At 42.5% G+C, this 10118-nt stretch overlaps 1 long non-coding RNA gene across 1 annotated transcript; it reads left to right on the forward strand.

The window, feature by feature from the left end:
• The first annotated feature begins 422 nt into the window (after nt 1–422).
• Nucleotides 423–3086, forward strand: LOC135568777 (uncharacterized). Its single transcript, XR_010462719.1, has 3 exons — nt 423–511; nt 1964–2010; nt 2563–3086. It is a non-coding gene; the product is annotated as an uncharacterized LOC135568777 (long non-coding RNA).
• Nucleotides 3087–10118: the final 7032 nt, after the last annotated feature.

A 10118-nucleotide genomic window follows, 5' to 3' on the forward strand; every position in this document is an offset into this window, starting at 1 on the left:
ATACTCAATACAATCTGATACCTCACTGTCTAAATAGATATGGTGTGGACTGTATACTCAATACAATCTACATCTGATACCTCACTGTCTGTCTTCTGACTGATACTGCTTTTAAACTGGTCTGGTCAGTCTACTATAATATTTGTACTATACATGTTTCTATCTGCAGGCAATACTTTGATCATTTGTCATTTTTTTACGATGATACACTATTTTATGAATAGATATGGAAGGTTTCAGGACACTGATATATTTGAATATGTTGAAAAATATACTGCCACTATTTTCACCACCAAAGAATATCAGTGTGGTTTTAATATGATTTGACTCTTTGCAGGCTGTCAGGCTGTCTAGTCACAGAGGAAGGCTGTGCTTCTCTGGTCTCAGCTCTGAGGTCAAACCCCTCACACCTGAGAGAGCTGGACCTGAGCTACAATCACCCAGGAGACTCAGGAGTCAGACTGCTCTCTGCTGGACTGGAGGATCCACACTGCAGACTGGAGAAACTCAAGTATGTAGAGGGTTTATGTCAATGTTCATATCAGACATGTTGGACTTATCAGGCTAGTTAAGACAAACATTCTGACCACCACTTGGACAAAGTTGTGTGTGTGTGTGGGGGGTGAGTGTCCTGTCTGTATGTGGACAAAGTTGTGTGTGTTCAGTGTTCTCTCACACACTGGACACACACACACACAAACACTCACACACACTGGACACTCACAAACTGGACACACACAGTAAATATACACAAACAAGCACTGGACACACACACACACAGTACACACACACACACACAGTACACACACACAGTACACAGTACACACACACACACACACACACACACATACTGGACACTGACAAACTGGACACGTACACACACACACACAAACAAGCACACACAGAACACACACAGAGAAAATGGACACACACACAGGACACACTCACACTGGACACACACAGACACACACACAGGACTTACACACACACTGGACTCACACACACACACACACAACAAACAAGCACTGGACACACACACACACAGGACACGCACACACACACAAACACACACACTGTACACACACACTGTACACACACTGTACACACACACACACACTGTACACACACACAGTACACACACAAACAAGCACTGGACACACACACTGGACACACACACACACTGGACACACACTGGACACACACACACACTGGACACACACTGGACACACACAGACACACACTGGACACACACACACAAAAAAACACACAAACAAGCACTGGACACACACACTGGACACACACACACACTGGACACACTGGACACACACAGACACACACTGGACACACACAGACACACACTGGACACAAACACACACTGGTCACAAACACACACTGGTCACAAACACACACTGGACACAAACACACTGGACACAAACAAACACACACAGACAAACACTGGACACACACAGACACACACTGGACACACACACACTGGACACAAACACACACTGGTCACAAACACACACTGGTCACAAACACACACTGGACACAAACACACTGGACACAAACAAACACACACAGACAAACATTCGCTTGATATATGCTATGTCCAGTGTGTGTCCAGTGTGTGTCCAGTGTGTGTCCAGTGTGTGTCCAGTGTGTGTCCAGTGTGTGTGTGTGTGTCCAGTGTGTGTCCAGTGTGTGTCCAGTGTGTGTCCAGTGTGTGTGTGTGTGTCCAGTGTGTGTCCAGTGTGTGTCCAGTGTGTGTCCTGTGTGTGTGTCCAGTGTGTGTCCAGTGTGTGTCCTGTGTGTGTGTCCAGTGTGTGTGTGTCCAGTGTGTGTCCAGTGTGTCCAGTGTGTGTCCTGTGTGTGTGTCCAGTGTGTGTCCAGTGTGTCCAGTGTGTGTGTGTGTGAGTTCAGGTGTATCCTCAATGACTGTCTGTTCTTCTGCTTACCGCTACAGTGTGGAACATGGTGGAGAGAACAGAATGAAACCTGGGCTTAGAAAATGTGAGTGTTGACAGCTGTGAAGAATATAACTAAGAATAAGTCTTAACTCAAGTGAAGTCAAAGTCAAAGACCACCATCATTACTGACTTGGTCATATTAAATATCAGCTGTAGTTCTACAGAATCAGAAATCAGGGACACCAACGTTTACAAAGAGTTGATATGACAGTGTGTGTGTGTGTGTGTGTTTGCGTCAGATTACTAAATGTGTGTTTATGTTCATGTATACAGGTGTGTGTGTGGATGTGTGTGTGTGTTACGTTAGAAGTGTGTGTGTGTGTTCATGATGCATACAGGTGAGTGTGTGTGTGTGTGGTATCTTAGTGTTACATTATAAATGTGTGTGTGTGTGTGTGTGTGTAATTAATGGGAACAAGTGTGTTTTATATTACCATACAGTATAACATATGATCATTCAACAAGTCTCAAGTTACCTTAACTTCTCCTTTTGATACCTAGAAACATCTACATTAAATGAATTAGTGAAAAGTGAGTTAACATTCTAATGTGAATGATGATGATTTCTAATATTGTGTCTGGTTTCATCCATCAGATGTCTGTGATCTCACACTGGACCTAAACACAGTAAACAGACTCCTCTCTCTGTCTGAGGGGAACAGAAAGGTGACATGGAGGACAGAGGAGCAGCCGTATCCTGATCACCCAGAGAGATTTGAGGACTGTAGACAGGTGCTGTGTAGAGAGGGTCTGACTGGGCGCTGTTACTGGGAGGTAGAGGGAGTGGGAGAAGGGCTGATATAGGAGTGACATATAAAGGAATCAGCAGGAGAGGAAGGGGTAATGACTGTTGTCTTGGAAACAATGACAAGTCCTGGAGTCTGTTCTGCTCTGACAACAGTTACTCTGCCAGGCACAATACTAATCCCACTACCATAGACGTCCCCTCCTCCAGCTCCCACAGAGTAGGAGTGTATCTGGACTGGCCAGCCGGCACTCTGTCCTTCTATAGAGCCTCCTCTGACACACTGACCCACCTGATCACATTCACCTCCACATTCACTGAGCCCCTCTATCCAGGGTTTAGGGTTTATTATGACTCCTCAGTATCTCTGTAAATAATAATAATCCCTGAAAAATAATAACCTGGACTCACACTAAACACACACACACACTGGACACACACACACATTGGACACACACACACACTGGACACACACACACTGGACACACACACACTACACACACTGGACACACACACACTGGACACACACACACTAAACACACACACACACACGGACACACACACACACACTGGACACACACACACACTGGACACACACACACACTGGATATACACACACTGGACACACACACACTGGACATACACACACTGGACACACAGACACTGGACATACACACACTGGACATACACACACTAAACACACACACACTGGACACACCTAAACACACTAAACACACACACAATCCGGACACACACACACACACTGGACACACACACACAATCCGGACACACACACACACCTTGGACACACCATGGACACACACACACACTGGACACTCACACACACTGACACACACACACTGACACAAATACTTGATACAAAGAACATGCACACACACACACTGGACACACACACTGGACTCACACACACTGGACACACACACACACACACACACACTGGACACACACTGGAAACACACACACACACTGGACACATACACACTGGACACACACAGGGTTAACTACTTTTGTCTTGGATACAATGACAAGTCCTGGAGTCTGTACTGCTCTGACAACAGTTACTATGCCAGACACAATAATAAACCCACTCTCATAGACGTCCTCTCCTCCAGCTCCGACAGAGTATGAGTGTATCTGGACTGGCCAGCCGGCACTCTGTCCTTCTATAGAGCCTCCTCTGACACACTGACCCAACCGTACACATTCACTGAGCCCCTCTATCCAGGGTTTTGGGTTTACGATGTTGACGCCTCAGTGTCCTTGTAAATAATAACCTGACACACACACACTGACACACACAAGACAAACACACACACACACAAACACACTGGTGTCGTGTGGGCGAGCAGTTTGCTGATGTCAACGTTGTGAACAGAGTTCCCCATAGTGGTGGTGATGTTATGGGCAGGCATAAGCTACGGACAACGAACACAAGTGCATTTTATCAATTGTCAATTTGAATACCGTGATGAGATTCCATAGTCATCTGCCGCCATCACCTCGTGTTTAAGTATGTCGCAGGGAACACAATTCCTGGAAGCTGAAAAAAATGGCCTTTGTCACCAGACATGTCACCCATTGAGCATGTTTGGGATGCTCTGGATAGACATGTCACCCATTGAGCATGTTTGGGATGCTCTGGATTGACGTGTATGACAGCGCACAATCAACAGCCTGATCAACTCTATGTGAAGGAGATGTGTTGTACTGCATGAGGCAAATGGTCACGTCACAGATACTGACTGGTTTTCTGATCCACACTCCTACTGTTTTATTTTAAGGTGTCTGACAAATCATATGCATATCTGTGTTCCCAGTCATGTGAAATCCATAGACTAGGGCCTAATGAATTTAGTATTTCAACTGACTGATGTCCTTATGTGAACTGAAACTCACTAAAATGCTTGAAATTGTTGAATGTTGGGTTTATTTTATTGTTCAGTTTAATAAAAAGATCAGTATTCAATGTTTTATGTTTGTCATTCCTTCCTTTCACTAAATGGTAGTAACACTAAGTCATTCCATCCTTTCACTAAATGGTAGTAACACTAAGTCATTCCTTCCTTTCACTAAATGGTAGTAACACAAAGTCATTCCATCCTTTCACTAAATGGTAGTAACACTAAGTCATTCCATCCTTTCACTAAATGGTAACACTCTGAAGTCATTCCATCCTTTCACTAAATGGTAGTAACACTAAGTCATTCCATCCTTTCACTAAATGGTAGTAACACTAAGTCATTCCATCCTTTCACTAAATGGTAGTAACACTAAGTCATTCCATCCTTTCACTAAATGGTAGTAACACTAAGTCATTCCTTCCTTTCACTAAATGGTCACTTCATTCCTTCCTTTTCACTAAATGGTAGTAACACTAAGTCATTCCATCCTTTCACTAAATGGTAGTAACACTAAGTCATTCCATCCTTTCACTAAATGGTAGTAACACTAAGTCATTCCATCCTTTCACTAAATGGTAGTAACACTAAGTCATTCCTTCCTTTCACTAAATGGTAGTAACACTAAGTCATTCCATCCTTTCACTAAATGGTAGTAACACTAAGTCATTCCATCCTTTCACTAAATGGTAGTAACACTAAGTCATTCCATCCTTTCACTAAATGGTAGTAACACTAAGTCATTCCTTCCTTTCACTAAATGGTAGTAACACTAAGTCATTCCATCCTTTCACTAAATGGTAGTAACACTTCCATCCTTTCACTAAATGGTAGTAACACTAAGTCATTCCATCCTTTCACTAAATGGTAGTAACACTCTGAAGTCATTCCTTCTTTTCACTAAATGGTAGTAACACTAAGTCATTCCATCCTTTCACTAAATGGTAGTAACACTCTGAAGTCATTCCTTCCTTTCACTAAATGGTAGTAACACTAAGTCATTCCATCCTTTCACTAAATGGTAGTAACACTAAGTCATTCCTTCCTTTCACTAAATGGTAGTAACACTAAGTCATTCCATCCTTTCACTAAATGGTAGTAACACTAAGTCATTCCATCCTTTCACTAAATGGTAGTAACACTAAGTCATTCCATCCTTTCACTAAATTGTAGTAACACTAAGTCATTCCATCCTTTCACTAAATGGTAGTAACACTAAGTCATTCCATCCTTTCACTAAATGGTAGTAACACTAAGTCATTCCATCCTTCCACTAAATGGTAGTAACACTAAGTCATTCCATCCTTTCACTAAATGGTCGTAACACTAAGTCATTCCATCCTTCCACTAAATGGTAGTACCACTAAGTCGTTCCATCCTTTCACTAAATGGTAGTAACACTAAGTCATTCCATCCTTTCACTAAATGGTAGTAACACTAAGTCATTCCATCCTTTCACTAAATGGTAGTAACACTCTGAAGTCATTCCATCCTTTCACTAAATGGTAGTAACACTAAGTCATTCCATCCTTTCACTAAATGGTAGTAACACTAAGTCATTCCATCCTTTCACTAAATGGTAGTAACACTAAGTAATTCCATCCTTTCACTAAATGGTAGTAACACTCTGAAGTCATTCCTTCCTTTCACTAAATGGTAGTAACACCAAGTCATTCCATCCTTTCACTAAATGGTAGTACCACTAAGTCATTCCATCCTTTCACTAAATGGTAGTAACACTAAGTCATTCCATCCTTTCACTAAATGGTAGTAACACTAAGTCATTCCATCCTTTCACTAAATGGTAGTAACACTAAGTCATTCCATCCTTTCACTAAAGCTCTAAACTAATGTTTTATTGACAGATGTTAAATGTTCTGGATTTTGATGATTAAATCCCATATAGCCTACTGGCCAGGACTTTGATATGGCATCTTCTGATTGGGTGTCTCAGGTCAGGACTTTGTTATGGCATCTTCTGATTGGGTGTCTCAGGTCAGGACTTTGTTATGGCATCTTCTGATTGGGTGTCTCAGGTCAGGTCTGAGCCATGATCAGAATGTGTCTCTGTCTATTTCCAGCCCTGCCATTTCTACCTGTCCTGATCTAGTGTTTGACCCCTGACCTCCTCACACCGTCTCACTGTCCATGTCTGCTTTTAGCTCCCACCTCTACTTCACTGTGTTATAATGGACCTTATGCTTGTTATGTCACCTCTGTAACCAGGTATCAAACATACTGACCTTTCTGACCCTGTCCCATGGCCCTACTTCACTGTGTTATAATGGACCTTATGCTTGTTATGTCACCTCTGTAACCAGGTATCAAACATACTGACCTTTCTGACCCTGTCCCATGGCCCTACTTCACTGTGTTATAATGGACCTTATGCTTGTTATGTCACCTCTGTAACCAGGTATCAAACATACTGACCTTTCTGACCCTGTCCCATGGTTCTACTTTCTAGAACTGAACATTTAAAGTCCTCTGAGTTTTGTTTACTGTCCATTTACTTATGTATGATGTATTTGTTGTGTATTGGGGTTGTGCAGCAGAGCATCATGGGGGTTTGTATGTGTTGAGATGATCACGTTCCAGATAAATGGTTGAACTGATTCCTGTCTCCAGTCTCATCATTATTGAATTGTTATACAGACCTGGTTATTAAACCCACAAAACATAACAACAGATTGGTGATGAGTCTGAATCTACAGGTGTCACGTTCTGACCTTTATTTCCTTTGTTTTGTCATTATTTAGTATGGTCAGGGCGTGAGTTGGGGTGGGCAGTCTATGTTTGTTTTTCTATGTTTTGGGGGTATTTCTATGTTTCGGCCTAGTATGGTTCTCAATCAGAGGCAGGTGTCATTAGTTGTCTCTGATTGAGAATCAGATTAGGTAACCTGGGTTTCACTGTGTGTTTGTGGGTGATTGTTCCTGTTTTGCACCAGATAGGGCTGTTTTTGGTTTTCCACGTTTATTGTTTTGTAGTGTTCATGTTTATCTGTTTTTATTAAACATGAGTCAATATAACCACGCTGCGTTTTGGTCCTCCTCTACTTCACCAGAGGAAAACCCTGACAACACATGAGTCAATATAACCACGCTGGTTTTGGTCCTCCTCTACTTCACCAGAGGAAAACCCTGACAACAGGAACTATTCTGTCTGGAAGGAGTTAAAACTGATTTTCTGTGGTTCAGTCAAGGCTCATGTTAACACAGTGTATTACTAGCAGAGGCAAGTGCATAGTGGAGCTAACAGAGAGAGTTAACATCATCATGGAGGGAAGTGGAGCTAACAGAGAGAGTTAACATCATCATGGAGGGAAGTGGAGCTAACAGAGAGTTAACATCATCATGGAGGGAAGTGGAGCTAACAGAGAGAGTTAACATCATCATGGAGGGAAGTGGAGCTAACAGAGAGAGTTAACATCATCATGGAGGGAAGTGGAGCTAACAGAGAGTTAACATCATCATGGAGGGAAGTGGAGCTAACAGAGAGAGTTAACATCATCATGGAGGGAAGTGGAGCTAACAGAGAGAGTTAACATCATCATGGAGGGAAGTGGAGCTAACAGAGAGAGTTAACATCATCATGGAGGGAAGTGGAGCTAACAGAGAGAGTTAACATCATCATGGAGGGAAGTGGAGCTAACAGAGAGAGTTAACATCATCATGGAGGGAAGTGGAGCTAACAGAGAGAGTTAACATCATCATGGAGGGAAGTGGAGCTAACAGAGAGAGTTAACATCATCATGGAGGGAAGTGGAGCTAACAGAGAGAGTTAACATCATCATGGAGGGAAGTGGAGCTAACAGAGAGAGTTAACATCATCATGGAGGGAAGTGCATCAGTGGAACTAACAGAGAGAGTTAACATCATCATGGAGGGAAGTGGAGCTAACAGAGAGAGTTAACATCATCATGGAGGGAAGTGGAGCTAACAGAGAGAGTTAACATCATCATGGAGGAAGTGGAGCTAACAGAGGAGTTAACATCATCATGGAGGGAAGTGGAGCTAACAGAGAGAGTTAACATCATCATGGAGGGAAGTGGAGCTAACAGAGGGAGTTAACATCATCATGGAGGGAAGTGGAGCTAACAGAGAGAGTTAACATCATCATGGAGGGAAGTGGAGCTAACAGAGAGAGTTAACATCATCATGGAGGGAAGTGGAGCTAACAGAGAGAGTTAACATCATCATGGAGGAAGTGGAGCTAACAGTTAACATCATCATGGAGGGAAGTGGAGCTAACAGAGAGAGTTAACATCATCATGGAGGGAAGTGGAGCTAACAGAGAGAGTTAACATCATCATGGAGGGAAGTGGAGCTAACAGAGAGAGTTAACATCATCATGGAGGGAAGTGGAGCTAACAGAGAGAGTTAACATCATCATGGAGGGAAGTGGAGCTAACAGAGAGAGTTAACATCATCATGGAGGGAAGTGGAGCTAACAGTTAACATCACATGGAGGGAAGTGGAGCAGAGAGAGTTAACATCATCATGGAAGGGAAGTGGAGCTAACAGAGAGAGTTAACATCATCATGGAGGGAAGTGGAGCTAACAGAGAGAGTTAACATCATCATGGAGGGAAGTGGAGCTAACAGAGAGAGTTAACATCATCATGGAGGGAAGTGGAGCTAACAGAGAGAGTTAACATCATCATGGAGGGAAGTGGAGCTAACAGAGAGAGTTAACATCATCATGGAGGGAAGTGGAGCTAACAGAGAGAGTTATCATTTTACATTTACATTTAAGTCATTTAGCAGAAGCTCTTATCCAGAGCGACTTACAAATTGGTGCCTGTTTCACCTTAAGACATCCAGTGGAACAGCCACTTTACAATAGTGCATCTAAATCTTTTAAGGGGGGTGAGAAGGATTACTTTATCCTATCCTAGGTATTCCTGAAAGAGGTGGGGTTTCAGGTGTCTCCGGAAGGAATCACCCATCATGAAGGGCAGAAAAGGACCCGAGACGGATGTCGGAGCGGGAAAACAATTTGATTAAAAAGGAGGAATATACAGTGATTAAAAGAAAGGACATTAATTACACTTAAACCAAAGAACTTTGGAATTTAAAACTGCTAAATGAGCGAAGTGAATAAAGATCACGTGACTGAGGAAATTATTGCTGTGGTTGAGGACAATACTGAAGTGAGTGACAATCAGGAGCCTATTGAATAATGAAAAATGTCTGGAATTGTTGGTACCATTGGACAGTCGAGCTCATATACAGAAAGGTTTGAATATTCTGTTCTTGCAAATTACATTGATGAGGACATCATTGTGCTTATAGTTTTTAGTGTAATGGGGCCAAAGACATGTAATTTACTAGTCAGCCTGTTACATCCAGACAGAACAGGTAATAAGACGTGTTTGGGGATGTTGTTAATACTGAAAGGACCTGTTTCACCAGAACCACTAGTTTTCACCAGAACCACTAGTTATACTGAAAGGACCTGTTTCACCAGAACCACTAGTTAATAC

Source organism: Oncorhynchus nerka, unplaced genomic scaffold (genome assembly GCF_034236695.1).
Source record: "Oncorhynchus nerka isolate Pitt River unplaced genomic scaffold, Oner_Uvic_2.0 unplaced_scaffold_1393, whole genome shotgun sequence".
NCBI classification, from domain to species: Eukaryota; Metazoa; Chordata; class Actinopteri; order Salmoniformes; family Salmonidae; genus Oncorhynchus; species Oncorhynchus nerka.